We start from the raw sequence: 17,306 nt of genomic DNA on the forward strand, positions 1-17,306 counted from the left end.
AAAGTTATCCCTACAAAATCATATAGTCTGGCTATGCTCTATCTTCACCACACAAATTATTTAAATCATGCACAACCCCGATGACAACACAAGCAATTGTTTCATACTTTTGATGTTCTCAAACTTTTTCAATCTTCACGCAATACATGAGCGTGAGCCATGGACATAGCACTATAGGTGGAATAGAATGGTGGTTGTGGAGAAGACAAAAAGGGAGATGATAGTCTCACATCAACTAGGCGTATCAACGGGATATGGAGATGCCCATCAATAGATATCAATGTGAGTGAGTAGGGATTTCCATGCAACGGATGCACTAGGGCTATAAGTGTATGAAAGCTCAAAAAGAAACTAAGTGGGTGTGCATCCAACTTGCTTGCTCATGAAGACCTAGGGCATTTTGAGGAAGCCCATCATTAGAATATACAAGCCAAGTTCTATCATGAAAAATTCCACTAGTATATGAAAGTGATATCATAGGAGACTCTCTATCATGAAGATCATGGTGCTACTTTGAAACACAAGTGTGGTAAAAGGATAGTAGCATTGTCCCTTCTCTCTTTTTCTCTCATTTTTTGGGCCTTCTCTTTTTTTGGCCTTTTTCCGTCCGGAGTCTCATCCCAACTTGTGGGGGAATCATATTCTTCATCATCCTTTCCTCACTGGGACAATGCTCTAATAATGATGATCATCACACTTTTATTTACTTACAACTCAAGAATTACAACTCGATACTTAGAACAAGATATGACTCTATATGAATGCCTTCGGCGGTGTACCGGGATGTGCAATGACTCATGAGTGACATGTATGAAAGAATTATGAACGGTGGCTTTGCCACAAATACGATGTCAACTACATGATCATGCAAAGCAATATGACAATGATGGAGTGTGCCATAATAAACGGAACGGTGGAAAGTTGCATGGCAATATATCTTAGAATGGCTATGGAAATGCCATAATAGGTAGGTATGGTGGCTGTTTTGAGGAAGGTATATGGTGGGTTTATGGTACCGGTGAAAGTTGCGTGGTACTAGAGAGGCTAGGAATGGTGGAAGGGTGAGAGTGCGTATAATCCATGAACTCAACATTAGTCATAAAGAACTCACATACTTTTTGCAAAAATCTATTAGTTATCGAAACAAAGTACTACGCGCATGCTCCTAGGGGGATAGATTGGTTCGAAAAGACCATCCCTCGTCCCCGACCGCCACTCATAAAGAAGAAAATTAATAAATAAATCATGCTCCGACTTCATCACATAACGGTTCACCATACGTGCATGCTACGGGAATCACAAACTTTAACACAAGTATTTCTCAAATTCACAACTACTCAACTAGCATGACTCTAATATCACCATCTTCATATCTCAAAACAATCATCAAGTATCAAACTTCTCATAGTATTCAATGCACTTTATATGAAAGTTTTTATTATATCCCTCTTGGATGACCATCATATTAGGACTAAATTCATAACCAAAGAACATTACCATGCTGTTTAGGACTCTCAAAATAATATAAGTGAAGCATAAGAGTTCATCTATTTCTATAAAATAAAACCACCGCCGTGCTGTAAAACGATATAAGTGAAGCACTAGAGCAAATGACAAACTACTCCGAAAGATATAAGTGAAGCTCAATGAGTAGTCGAATAATTATGCTACTATATGAAGACTCTCTAACATTTAATAATTTCAGATCTTGGTATTTTATTCGAACAGAAAGCAAAACTAAATAAAATAAAATGACGCTCCAAGCAAAACACATATCATGTGGTAAATAAAAATATAGTTCCAAGTAAAGTTACTGATGAACGAAGACGAAAGAGGGGATGCCTTCCCGGGCATCCCCAAGCTTAGGCTTTTGGTTGTCCTTGAATATTACCTTGGGGTGCCTTGGGCATCCCCAAGCTTAGGCTCTTGCCACTCCTTATTCCGTAGTCCATCGAATCTTCACCCAAAACTTGAAAACTTCACAACACAAAACTTAATAGAAAACTCGTAAGCTCCGTTAGTATAAGAAAATAGATCACCACTTAGGTACTGTTGTGAACTCATTCTAAATTCATATTGGTGTAATATCTACTGTATTTTGACATCTCTATGGTTCATACCCTGCGACACTACTCATAGATTCATCAAAATTAGCAAACAACACATAGAAAACAGAATCTGTCAAAAATAGAATAGGCTGTAGTAATCTATAGGTTCCGAATACTTCTGCAACTCCAAAAATCCTAAGAAATTAGGAAATCCTAGGCAATTTGTTTAATGATCTACTTCACTTGGAATTGGTATTTTATCGCTCTCTGGTAAGAAATGAAAATTATTCTCATGAGGGCATACTTTCTGTTTTTTACAACAAGATCAAATAACAATCACCCAAGAAGGTCCTAAGGGCTTTACTTGGCACAAACACTAATTAAAACATAAAACCACATCTAAACAGAGACTAGATGAATTATTTATTACTAAACAGGAACAAAAATCAAGGAACAAAAATAAAATTGGGTTGCCTCCCAACAAGCGCTATCGTTTAACGCCCCTAGCTAGGCATGATGATTTCAACGATGCTCACATAAAAGATAAGAATTGTAACATAAAGAGAGTATCATGAAGAATATGACTAGCACATTTAAGTCTAACCCACTTCCTATACATAGGGATTTTGTGAGCAAACAACTTGTGGGAACAAGAATCAACTTGCATAGGAAGGTAAAACAAGCATAACTTTAAAATTTTAAGCACATAGAGAGGAAACTTGATATTATTGCAATTCCTACAAGCATATATTCCTCCCTCATAATAATTTTTAGTAGCATCGTGAATGAATTCAACAATATAACCATCACATAGAGCATTATTTTCATGATCTACAAGCATAGAAAATTTACTACACTCCACATAAGCAAAATTCTTCTCATTCGGGATAGTGGGAGTATTATAAGAGACTTGAACACTATAAATAGTTTCCACATTAAAAGAGTAATGTTCAGAAAAGGGGTAATCATAATCATGACAAGTTTTACAAATATAATCATCACTACTTTTTATAGCATAAGTGTCATCACAATAATCATCATAAGTAGCAACTTTGTTCTCATCATAATCGATTGAAACCTCTTCCAAGGTAGTGGAATCATCACTAAATAAAGTCATGACCTCTCCAAATCCACTTTCATAATTATCATAATAAGATTCAACATCCTCCAAAATAGTGGGATCATTACTTCCTAAAGTTGACACTCTTCCAAACCCACTTTCATCAATATAGTCATTATAAGTAGGAGGCATGCTTTCATCATAATAAATTTGCTCATCAAAACTTGGGGGACAAAAAATATCATCTTGATCAAACATAGCTTCCCCAAGCTTGTGGCTTTGCATATCATTAGCATCATGGATATTCCAGGAATTCATACTAATAGCATTGCAATCATGCTCATCATTCAAAGATTTAGTGCCAAACATTCCAATGCATTCGTCTTCTAACACTTTGGCACAATTATCAGAATCCTTATTTTCATGAAAGATATTAAAAAGATGAAGCATATGAGGTACCCTTAATTCCATTTTTTTGTAGTTTTCTTTTATAGACTAACTAGTGATAAAACAAGAAACTAAAAGATTCAATTGCAAGATCTAAAGATATACCTTCAAGCACTAACCTCCCCGGCAACGGCGGCAGAAAAGAGCTTAGTTGACGGGGTGTTAGTGCTGCTTTCCTCGCCTCCCAACAACGGCGCCAGAAAAGAGCTTGATGTCTACTACACAACCTTCTTCTTGTAGACGTTGTTGGGCCTCCAAGTGCAGAGGTTTGTAGGACAGTAGCAAATTTCCCTCAAGTGGATGACCTAAGGTTTATCAATCCGTGGGAGGCGTAGGATGAAGATGGTCTCTCTCAAGCAACCCTGTACCCAAATAACAAAGAGTCTCTTGTGTCCCCAACACACCCAATACAATGGTAAATTGTATAGGTGCACTAGTTCAGCAAAGAAATGGTGATGGAAGTGAAATATGGATGGTAGATAAAGGTTTTTGTAATCTGAAAATATAAAAACAGCAAGGTAACTAATGATAAAAGTGAGCGTAAATGGTATTGCAAAGTGTTGAAACAGGGCCTAGGGTTCATACTTTCACTAGTGCAAGTCCTCTCATCAATAATAACATAATTGGATCATATAACTATCCCTCAACATACAACAAAGAGTCACTCCAAAGTCAGTAATAGCGGAGAACAAACGAAGAGATTATGGAAGGGTACGAAACCACCTCAAAGTTATCCATTCTGATCGATCTATTCAAGAGTCCGTAGTAAAATAACACGAAGCAATTCTTTCCGTTCAATCCATCCTAGAGTTCGTACTAGAATAATACCTTAAGACACAAATCAACCAAAACCCTAATGTCACCTAGATACTCCAATGTCACCTCAAGTATCCGTGGGTATGATTATATGATTTGCATCACACAATCTCATATTCATCTATTCAACCAACACAAAGAACTTCGAAGAGTGCCCCAAAGTTTCTACCGGAGAGTCAAGACGAAAACGTGTGCCAACCCCTATGCATAGGTTCATGGGCGGAACCCGCAAGTTGATAACCAAAACATACATCAAGTGGATCAATAGAATACCCCATTGTCACCACGGGTATCCCACGCAAGACATACATCAAGTGTTCTCAAATTCTTAAAGACTCAATCCGATAAGATAACTTCAAAGGGAAAACTCAATCCATTACAAGAGAGTAGAGGGGGAGAAACATCATAAAATCCAACTATAATAGCAAAGCTCACGATACATCAAGATCGTACCACCTCAAGAACACGAGAGAGAGAGAGAGATCAAACACATAGCTACTGGTACATACCCTCAGCCCCGAGGGAGAACTACTCCCTCCTTGTCATGGAGAGCACCGGGATGATGAAGATGGCCACTGGAGAGGGATTCCCCCCTCCGGCAGGGTGCGAGAACGGGTCTAGATTGGTTTTCGGTGGCTACGGAGGCTTCTGACGGCGGAACTCCCGATCTATTCTGCTTCCAGAAGTTTTTAGGGTATATGGGTATATATAGGAGGAAGAAGTACGTCGGTGGATCTCCGGGCTGTCCACGAGTGATGAGGGCACGACCTCGAACTCGCTGCTGATTTGGCCCGACCTTTCACGATGCAACAACCTTGAGTAAATTCCACCGACGAAAGCTCCCAATTACGCGAGCGATACACGCAACCTGAAGCTATGGTAACAACAAGTGACAAGCAATACCTCGCTTGACAAGGCACCTCTCGTCGGAGTAGAAGTAACCGGCACGTAATCCGTCATCGCCGACGGACCTCAAGCCAATAGCTAGCAAATCCTCGATCACGAGAATCCTCTCGCCAAAGTGTATTCTTCTTAATAACAGAAAATTTCACAAAGATAAACAAGACGAACGCCCAGAGGGCCGCTTCATAGTCGATACACGACGTTGTCTAAACTCTAGAAAATAGTCTAATCCCTAAAAGTCTCAATAGTAAATAATATATATAGCCTAGGATACGAACCGACTCTTACTGGTCGGCCAAAAAAAGGCACGCAGGCCATATTACGTAATTAAGTTAACCTCCATTGCATGATTTGTTGCACCGCAGCTGATATCCTTGGCGTGGACGTTCTGATCTTCTATTTTTATTTTCCTTTTCCAAATGTATATAGTTGGTTGACTTGGAAACTTATCTACTGCATGTACGTGAATACTGCTCCTCTTCCTATTTTTCCTCCATGGTTTCCACGTCCCATTATTTCTCCAAAGACATCCATGATATTCTTTTGCACGTTGGTCAGGAAATAAACTACTCTTTCCTACTTTTGTGTGTGCATGCACGTGCATGGACTCCTTTAAACTAGCAACGCTCTCACATTTAACATGCACTCTTTCTTTTTGTATAATTGGCATAAATCCTGGACCACGTAGAATGCGCAAGGTTCCATCTTTTCCTCTGCTAAGATGTGTCATCTCCTTCATAATTTGTTCATCCTCGTTTCTATAAACTTTCTTTCCGACATCCGCCTCATCCACATGCATTGTAGCCGCCTCATCCATAATATCCTCTGTTTGCACCCCTTTGTCGATGACTGCCGAAGTCGCGTGCAACCCCTTGTCATTGACCGACGTACTCACCATGACATGTGTACTAGTCATGTTTGCGGTAGGGCATGCCACATCATCCTCCCTCTCTTGAAAGGAAACCGTCCTCGGTTTCGAGCTGTCCTCCAAAACTCTCTCTTTCTGTACTGTCAGAACGATATCTGAGCAAATCGATGTCTCTTCCATTGGCTTTAGTGTCATCTCTTTCCCATAATGAACAAATGTATATGTATTCATCCTCCCGGCATGTGTTGAATTGCGGTCGTACTGCCATGGCCGTCCAAGCAATAAATCACAAACTTCTAATGGCAAAACTTCGCATTCCACCTCATCTATATACTGTCCAACTTTAAACGGCACACGCACTTTATGTGTAATTTTGAGCTGCTCACAATTATTCAACCATTCCAAATGATGTGGTTCATCATACCGCCATGTGGACGAACCAAGTTTCTCCACCAACATCTTGCTGATTCCATTGGTGCAACTACCTCCATCAATTATCAATTTACACGCCGTTTCCTTGATGTCACACTGAGTCTGAAACAAACTCCAGCGCTGCCCTTTATCCACCTTATTAGTGCTGCCATTAGGTAACCTCTTGAGTTGTACGTTCAGCCCACTCATTGGTGATGCCGCTTCCTCTTTTATTACCCTGTCCACATGCGCCTCTGGAACCTTGTGAACACTAGGTACTGTTTGTTTCTTCTCGTCTAGAGTAACCACCATCACAGTTGACTTGTTGACCGCAGTCACCATCACCTTATTGATTTTTGCATTGTGCTCCATGACCTTAATTTTCTGATTACATGCCTCCACTGGAGCTGCCACCATGGTTGGCACACGGGGCACCACAATACTATCATGACGAGAAGGTAAAAATTCTGCCCTTAAAAATTTTCGGAAATCCTTCCAAATAGTCGTCGAGTAATGTAACTTTTTGTCACGTGTCTCCTTACGCCACAACTCATACAACTCATCATCCACACACTCCAGTGCAAGATCCAAAGCAATAAACTCATTAAAGTTAGAATCCTGTGAAGCACGCTTGTCAAATGCACGTTCCATCCTATTTTCCCATGATTTGTACTCCCGTGTTGTAGCATCACTGTCAAACCACCATGTGATTTTTGACTTCTTCAAATTTTCATTATGGGACTTGTAGCCATAATAGTCAGGGTCGCCGTACATCCCCAAACAAGAAAAACGAATAATGCATCATGAGAAACCCAGTAATTTGATACCACCTGATGAGGGCACGACCTCGAACTCGCTGCTGATTTAGCCTGATCTTTCACGATGCAACAACCTCGAGCAAATTCCACCGACGAAAGCTCCCAATTACGCGAGCTATACACGCAACCAGAAGCTATGGTAACAACAACTGACAAGCAATACCTCGGTTGACAAGGCACCTCCCGTCGGAGTAGAAGTAACCGGCACGTAATCCGTCGTCGCCAACGGACCTCAAGCCAATAGCTAGCAAATCCTCGATCACGAGAATCCTCTCGCCAAAGTGTAATCTTCTTAATAACAGAAAATTTCACAAAGATAAACAAGACGAACGCCCAGAGGGCCGCTTCATAGTCGATACACGACGTTGTCTAAACTCTAGAAAATACTCTAATCCCTAAAAGTCTCAATAGTAAATAATATATATAGCCTAGGATACAAACCGACTCTTACTGGTCGGCCAAAAAAAAGGCACGCAGGCCATATTACGTAATTAAGTTAACCTCCGTTGTGTGATTTGTTGCACCGCAGCTGATCTCCTTGGCGTGTACGTTCTGATCTTCTATTTTTATTTTCCTTTTCCAAACGTACATAGTTGGTTGACTTGGAAACTTATCTGCTGCATGTACGTGAATACTGCTCCTCTTCCTATTTTTCCTCCATGGTTTCCACGTCCCATTATTTCTCCAAAGACATCCATGATATTCTTTTGCACGTTGGTCAGGAAATAAACTACTCTTTCCTACTTTTGTGTGTGCATGCACGTGCATGGACTCCTTTAAACTAGCAACACTCTCACATTTAACATGCACTCTTTCTTTTTGTATAATTGGCATAAATCCTGGACCACAAAGAATGCGCAAGGTTCCATCTTTTCCTTTGCTAAGATGTGTCATGTCCTTCATAATTTGTTCATCCTCGTTTCTATAAACTTTCTTTCCGACATCCGCCTCATCCACATGCATTGTAGCCGCCTCATCCATAATATCCTCTGTTTGCACCCCTTTGTCGACGACTGCCGAAGTCGCGTGCGACCCCTTGTCATTGACCGACGTACTCACCATGACATGTGTACTAGTCATGTTTGCGGTAGGGCATGCCACATCAACGAGGCAGGGGGCGTGCCCAGGGGGGTGGGCGCGCCCCCCACCCTCGTGGGCAGCCCGGGACTCTTCTGGTCCATCTCCGATACTCTGTGGGCCTCTTCTGGTCCAAAAATAAGTTCCGTGAAGTTTCAGGTCAATTGGACTCCGTTTGATTTTCCTTTTCTACGATACTCTAAAACAAGGAGAAAACAGAAACTGGCACTGGGCTCTAGGTTAATAGGTTACCCCCAAAAATCATATAAAATAGCATATACATGCATATAAAACATTCAAGGTTGATAATATAATAGCATGGAACCATAAAAATTTATAGATACGTTGGAGACGTATCAGCACCCCCAAGCTTAATTCATGCTCGTCCTCGAGTAGGTAAATGATAAAAACAGAATTTTTGATGTGGAATGCTACCTAACATAATTATCAATGTAATCTTCTTTATTGTGGCAAGAATATTCAGATCCATAAGATTCAAGACAAAAGTTTAATATTGACATAAAAATAATAATAACTTCAAAGGGAAAACTCAATCCATTACAAGAGAGCAGAGGGGGGAGAAACATCATAAGATCCAACTATAATAGCAAAGCTCTCGATACATCAAGATCATACCACCTCAAGAACACGAGAGAGAGAGAGAGAGAGATATTAAACACATAGCTATGGGTACATACCCTCAGCCCCGAGGGAGAACTACTCCCTCCTCGTCATGGAGAGCACTGGGATGATGAAGATGGCCACCGGAGAAGGTTCCGCTGACCAATAGCGAAACCTAGATGCTCATATTGGCTCCTACATATTCTACGAAGATCTTTATCGGTCAAACCGCATAACAACATACGTTGTTCCTTTTGTCATCGGTATGTTACTTGCCCGAGATTCGATCGTCGGTATATCAATACCTAGTTCAATCTCGTTACCAGCAAGTCTCTTTACTCGTTCCGTAACACATCATCCCGCAACTAAATCATTAGTTGCAATGCTTGCAAGGCTTAAGTGATGTGTATTACCGAGTGGGCCCAGAGATGCCTCTCCGACAATCGGAGTGACAAATCCTAATCTCGAAATACGCCAACCCAACAAGTACCTTCAGAGACACCTATAGAGCACCTTTATAATCACCCAGTTATGTTGTGATGTTTGGTAGCCGATACGTCTCCAACGTATCTATAATTTTTGATTGTTCCATACTATTATATTATCAACCTTGGATGTTTTATATGCATTTATATGCTATTTTATATGATTTTTGGGACTAACCTATTAACCCAGAGCCCAGTGCCTGTTTCTGTTTTTTTCCTTGTTTTAGAGTATCACAGAAAAGGAAAATCAAACAGAGTCCAATTGACCTGAAACTTCATGGAACTTATTTTTGGACCAGAAGAAGCCCACGGAGTATTGGAGATGGACCAGGAGAGTCTCGGGCTGCTCACGAGGGTGGGGGGCGCGCCCACCCCCTGGGCATGCCCCCTGCCTCGTGGACAGCCCGGAGGTCCACCGACGTACTTCTTCCTCCCATATATACCCATATACCCTTAAAACTGCGGGGAGCACAATAGATCGGGAGTTCCGCCGCTAGAAGCCTCCGTAGCCACCGAAAACCAATCTAGACCCGTTCCGGCACCTTGCCGGTGGGGGAATCCCTCTCCGGTGGCCATCTTCATCATCCTGTCGCTCTCCATGACGAGGAGGGAGTAGTTCTCCCTCGGGGCTGAGGGTATGTACCAGTAGCTATGTGTTTGATATCTCTCTCTCATGTTCTTGAGGTGGTACTATCTTGATGTATCGCGAGCTTTGCTATTATAGTTGGATCTTATGATGTTTCTCCCCCCTCTACTCTCTTGTAATGGATTGAGTTTTCTCTTTGAAGTTATCTTATCGGATTGAGTCTTTAAGGATTTGAGAACACTTGATGTATGTCTTGCATGGGATACCCGTGGTGACAATGGGGTATTCTATTGATCCACTTGATGTATGTTCTGGTGATCAACTTGCGGGTTCCGTGACCTTGGGAATCTATGCATAGGGGTTGGCACATGTTTTCGTCTTGACTCTCCGGTAGAAACTTTGGGGCACTCTTTGAGGTTCTATGTGTTGGTTGAATAGATGAATATGAGATTGTGTGACGCATATCGTATAACCATACCCACGGATACTTGAGGTGACATTGGAGTATCTAGGTGACATTAGGGTTTTGGTTGATTTGTGTCTTGAGGTGTTATTCTAGTACGAACTCTAGGGCTGTTTGTGACACTTATAGGAATAGCCCAACGGATTGATGGGAAAGAATAACTTTGAGGTGGTTTCGTACCCTACCATAATCTCTTCGTTTGTTCTCCGCTATCAGTGACTTTGGAGTGACTCTTTGTTGCATGTTGAGGGATAGTTATGTGATCCAATTATGTTATTATTGTTGAGATAACTTGCACTAGTGAAAGTATGAACCCTAGGCCTTGTTTCAATGCATTGCAATACCGTTTGTGCTCACTTTTACCATTAGTTACCTTGCTGTTTTTATAATTTCAGATTACAAAAACCTTTATCTACTATCCATATTGCACTTGTATCACCATCTCTTCGCCGAACTAGTGCACCTATACAATCTACCATTGTATTGGGTGTGTTGGGGACACAAGAGACTCTTTGTTATTTGGTTGCAGGGTTGCTTGAGAGAGACCATCTTCATCCTACGCCTCCTACGGATTGATAAACCTTAGGTCATCTACTTGAGGGAAATTTGCTACTGTCCGACAAACCTCTGCACTTGGAGGCCCAACAACGTCTACAAGAAGAAGGTTGTGTAGTAGACATCAAGCTCTTTTCTGGCGCCGTTGCCGGGGAGGCGAGGAAAGTGTCACTAACACCCCGTCAACTAAGCTCTTTTCTGGCGCCGTTGCTGGGGAGGTTAGCGTTTGAAGGTATATCTTTAGATATTGCAACCGAATCTTTTTGTTTCTTGTTTTATCACTAGTTTAGTCTATAAAAGAAAACTACAAAAAATGGAATTAAGGTTACCTTATATGCTTCATCCTTCTAATGTCTTTCATGAAAATAAGGATTCTGATAATTGTGCCAAAATGCTAGAAGAAGAATGCATTAGAATGTTTGGCACTAAATATTTGAATGATGAGCATGATTGCAATGTTGTTAGTATGAATTCCTTGAATATCCATGATGCTAATGATATGCAAAGCCACAAGCTTGGGGAAGCTATGTTTGATGAAGATGATATTTTTTGTCCCCCAAGTTTTGATGAGAAAATTTGTTATGATGAAAGCATGCCTACTATTTATGATCATTATATTGATGAAAGTGGATTTGGAGAGGTCATGACTTTATTTAGTGATGAATCCACTATTTCGGAAGAGGTTCCAATTGATTATGAGAACAAAGTTGCTATCTATGATGATTATTGTGATGACATGTATGCTATAAAGAATAATGATAACCATGAAACTTGTCATCATGATTTCAATTTTCAATTGGATTATGCCTCACATGATAGTTATTTTGTTGAGTTTGCTCCCACTACTATTCATGAGAAGAAATTTGCTTATGTGGAGAGTAATAAAAATTCTATGCTTGTGCATCATGAAAATTGTGCTTTATATGATATTTATATTGTTGAATTCATTCATTATGCTACCGAAAATTATTATGAGGGAGGAATATATGCTTGTAGGAATTGCAATAATATCAAGTTTCCTCTCTATGTGCTTAAAATCTTGAAGTTATGCTTGTTTTACCTTCCTATGCAAGTTGATTATTGTTCCCATAAGTTGTTTGCTCACAAAATCCCTATGCATAGGAAGTGGGTTACACTTAAATATGCTAGTCATATTCTTCATGATGCTCTCTTTATGTTTCAATTCTTATCTTTTATGTGAGCATCATTGAAATCATCATGCCTAGCTAGGGGCGTCAAATGATAGCGCTTGTTGGGAGGCAACCCAACTTTATTTTTGTTCCTCGCTTTTTGCTCCTGTTTAGTAATAAATAATTCATCTATCCTATGTTTAGATGTGGTTTTATGCTTTTAATTAGTGTTTGTTCCAAGTAGAACCTTTGGGAAGACTTGGGGAAAGTCTTTTTGATCTTGCTGTAAAAAACAGAAACTTTAGCACTCACGAGAATTGCTGCCATTTTTTATTGGAGAGTGATATTTAGTTAATTATTTTTGCAGATGATTAATAGATAAATTACTCACGTCCATTAATTTGTTTTAGAATTTTTGGGGTTCCAGAAGTTTGCGTTAGTTACAGATTACTATAGACTGTTCTGTTTTTGACAGATTCTGTTTTTCATGTGTTGTTTACTTATTTTGATGAATCTATGGCTAGTAAAAGAGTTTATAAACCATAGAGAAGTTGGAATACAGTAGGTTTAACACCAATATAAATATAGAATGATTTCATTATAGTACCTTGAAGTGGTGTTTTCTTTTCTTTCGCTAACGGAGCTTACGAGTTTTCTGTTAAGTTTTGTGTTGTGAAGTTTTCAAGTTTTGGGTATAGATTCGATGGACTATGGAATAAGGAGTGGCGAGAGCCTAAGCTTGGGGATTCCCAAGGCACCCCAAGGTAATATTCAAGGACAGCCAAGAGCCTAAGCTTGGGGATGCCCCGGAAGGCATCCCCTCTTTCATCTTCGTTCATCGGTAACTTTACTTGGAGCTATATTTTTATTTACCACATGATATGTGTTTTGCTTGGAGCGTCATTTTATTTTATTTAGTTTTGCTTTATGTTTGAATAAAATACCAAGATCTTAAATTATTAGATGTTAGAGAGTCTTCATATAGTTGCATAATTGTTCGACTACTCATTGATCTTCACTTATATCTTTCGGAGTAGTTTGTCATTTGCTCTAGTGCTTCACTTATATCTTTTTAGAGCACGGTGGTGGTTTTATTTTGTAGAAATAGATGAACTCTCATGCTTAACTTATATTATGTTGAGAGTCTTTAGAACAGCATGGTAATTTGCTTTGGTTATGAAATTAGTCCTAATATGATGGGCATCCAAGAGGGATATAATAAAAACTTTCATATAAGTGCATTGAATACTAAGAGAAGTTTGATACTTGATGATTGTTTTGAGATATGGAGATAGTGATATCAAAGTTGTGCTAGTTGGGTAGTTGTAAATTTGAGGAATACTTGTGTTGAAGTTTGCAAGTCCCGTAGCATGCACGTATGGTAAACGTTGTGTAAAAAATTTGAAACATGAGGTGTTATTTGATTGTCTTCCTTATGAGTGGCGGTCGTGGACGAGCGATGGTCTTTTCCTACCAATCTATCTCCCTAGGAGCATGCGTGTAATACTTGGTTTTTGATGACTTGTAGATTTTTGCAATAAGTATGTGAGTTCTTTATGACTAATGTTGAGTCCGTGGATTATACGCACTCTTACCCTTCCATCATTCCTAGCCTCTTCGGTACCGTGCATTGCCCTTTCTCACATTGAGAGTTGGTGCAAACTTCGCCGGTGCATCCAAACCCCGTGATATGATATGCTCTTTCACACATAAACCTCCTTATATCTTCCTCAAAATAGCCACCGTACCTACCTATTATGGCAGTTCCATAGCCATTCCGAGATATATTGCCATGCAACTTTCCACCATTCCGTTTATTATGACACGCATCATCATTGTCATATTACTTTGCATGATCATGTAGTTGACATTGTATTTGTGGCAAAGCCACCATTCATAATCCTTTCATACATGTCACTCTTGATTCATTGCCCATCCTGGTACACCACCGGAGGCATTCATATAGAGTCATACTTTGCTCTAGTATCGAGTTGTAAATAAATAGAAGTGTGATGATCATAATTAATAGAGCATTGTCCCAAAAAAGAAAAAAAGGCCAAATAAAAAAATAAAAAAATAAAAAAATAAAAAGGGACAATGCTACTATCCTTTTTTTCCACACTTGTGCTTCAAAGTAGCACCATGATCTTCATGATAGAGAGTCTCTTGTTTTGTCACTTTCATATACTAGTGGGAAATTTTCATTATAGAACTTGGCTTGTATATTCCAACAATGGGCTTCCTCAAGTGCCCTAGGTCTTCGTGAGCAAGCAAGTTGGATGCACACCCACTTAGTTTCTTTTTTTGAGCTTTCATACATTTATAGCTCTAGTGCATCCGTTGCATGGCAATCCCTACTCCTTGCATTGACATCAATTGATGAGCATCTCCCTAGCCCATTGATTAGCCGCGTCGATGTGAGACTTTCTCCTTTTTGTCTTCTCCACATAACCCCCTCATTATATTCTATTCCACCCATAGTGCTATATCCATGGCTCACGCTCATGTATTGCGTGAAAGTTGAATTTTTTTTAGATTACTAAAGTATGAAACAATTTCTTGGCTTGTCATCGGGGTTGTGCATGATGAGAGCATTCTTGTGTGACGAAAATGGAGCATGACCAAACTATATGATTTTGTAGGGATGAACTTTCTTTGGCCATGTTATTTTGAGAAGACATGGTTGCTTAGTTAGTATGCTTGAAGTATTATTATTTTTATGTCAATATTAAACTTTTGTCTTGTATCTTATGGATCTGAACATTCATGCCACAATAAAGAGAATTACTTAGAGAAATATGTTTGGTAGCATTCCACATCAAAAATTCTGTTTTTATCATTTACCTACTCGAGGACGAGTAGGAATTAAGCTTGGGGATGCTGATACGTCTCCAACATATCTATAATTTTTGATTGTTCCATGCTATTATATTACCAACCTTGGATGTTTTATATGCATTTATATGCTATTTTATATGATTTTTGGGACTAACCTATTAACCCAGAGCCCAGTGCCAGTTTCTGTTTTTTCCTTGTTTTAGAGTATCGCAGAAAAGGAAAATCAAACGGAGTCCAATTGACCTGAAACTTCACGGAACTTAATTTTTGGACCAGAAGAAGCCCACGGAGTATCGGAGATCGACCAGGAGAGTCCCGGGCTGCCCACGAGGGTGGGGGCGCGCCCACCCCCCTGCCTCGTGGATAGCCCGGAGGTCCACCGACGTACTTCTTCCTCCCATATATACTCATATACCCTAAAAACTTCGGGGAGCACAATAGATCGGGAGTTCCGCCGCCAGAAGCCTCTGTAGCCACCGAAGACCGATATAGACCCGTTCCGGCACCTTGCCGGAGGGGGAATCCCTCTCCGGTGGCCATCTTCATCATCCCGGCGCTCTCCATGATGAGGAGGGAGTAGTTCTCCCTCGGGGATGAGGGTATGTACCAGTAGCTATGTGTTTAATCTCTCTCTCTCTCGTGTTCTTGAGGTGGTACGATCTTGATGTATCACGAGCTTTGCTATTATAGTTGGATCTTATGATGTTTCTCCCCCCTCTACTCTCTTGTAATGGATTGAGTTTTCCCTTTGAAGTTATCTTATCGGATTGAGTCTTTAAGGATTTGAGAACACTTGATGTATGTCTTGTGTGGGATACCTGTGGTGACAATGGGGTATTCTATTGATCCACTTGATGTATGTTTTGGTGATCAACTTGCGGGTTCCGTGACCTTGGGAATCTATGCATAGGGGTTGGCACACGTTTTCGTCTTGACTCTCCGATAGAAACTTTGGGGCACTCTTTGAGGTTCTATGTGTTGGTTGAATAGATGAATCTGAGATTGTGTGACGCATATCGTATAATCATACTCACGGATACTTGAGGTGACATTGGAGTATCTAGGTGACATTAGGGTTTTGGTTGATTTGTGTCGTAATGTGTTATTCTAGTATGAACTCTCGGGCTGTTTGTGACACTTATAGGAATAGCCCAACGGATTGATTGGAAAGAATAACTTTGAGGTGGTTTCGTACCCTACCATAATCTCTTCATTTGTTCTCCGCTATTAGTGACTTTGGAGTGACTCTTTGTTGCATGTTGAGGGATAGTTATGTGACCCAATTATGTTATTATTATTGAGAGGACTTGCACTAGTTAAAGTATGAACCCTAGGCCTTGTTTCAACGCATTGCAATACCGTTTGTGCTCACTTTTACCATTAGTTACCTTGCTGTTTTTATAATTTCAGATTACAAAAACCTTTATCTACTATCCATATTGCACTTGTATCACCATCTCTTCGCCGAACTAGTGCACCTATACAATCTACCATTGTATTGGGTGTGTTGGGGACACAAGAGACTCTTTGTTATTTGGTTGCAGGGTTGCTTGAGAGAGACCATCTTCATCCCACGCCTCCTACGGATTGATAAACCTTAGGTCATCCACTTGAGGGAAATTTGCTACTGTCCTACAAACCTCTGTACTGGGAGGCCCAACAACGTTTACAAGAAGAAGGTTGTGTAGTAGACATTAGTAGCACACAAAGTGTTCCTCCGGTAAATGGGAGTTGCATAATCTCATAGTCATAGGAACATGTATAAGTCATGAAGAAAGCAATATCAACAAACTAAACGATCAAGTGCTAAGCTAACAGAATGGGTCAAGTCAATCACATCATTCTCCTAATGATGTGATCCCGTTAATCAAATGACAACTCTTTGTCTATGGCTAGGAAACATAACCATCTTTGATCAATGAGCTAGTCAAGTAGAGGCATACTAGTGACACTCTATTTGTCTATGTATTCATACATGTATTATGTTTCCGGTCAACACAATTCTAGCATGAATAATAAACATTTATCATGATATAAGGAAATAAATAATAACTTTATTATTGCCTCTAGGGCATATTTCCTTCAGTCTCCCACTTGCACTAGAGTCAATAATCTAGATTACACAGTAATGATTCTAACACCCATGGAGCCTTGGTGTTGATCATGTTTTGCTCGTGGAA

This window comes from Triticum aestivum, chromosome 7A, assembly GCF_018294505.1.
Source record: "Triticum aestivum cultivar Chinese Spring chromosome 7A, IWGSC CS RefSeq v2.1, whole genome shotgun sequence".
Classification (NCBI taxonomy): Eukaryota; Viridiplantae; Streptophyta; class Magnoliopsida; order Poales; family Poaceae; genus Triticum; species Triticum aestivum.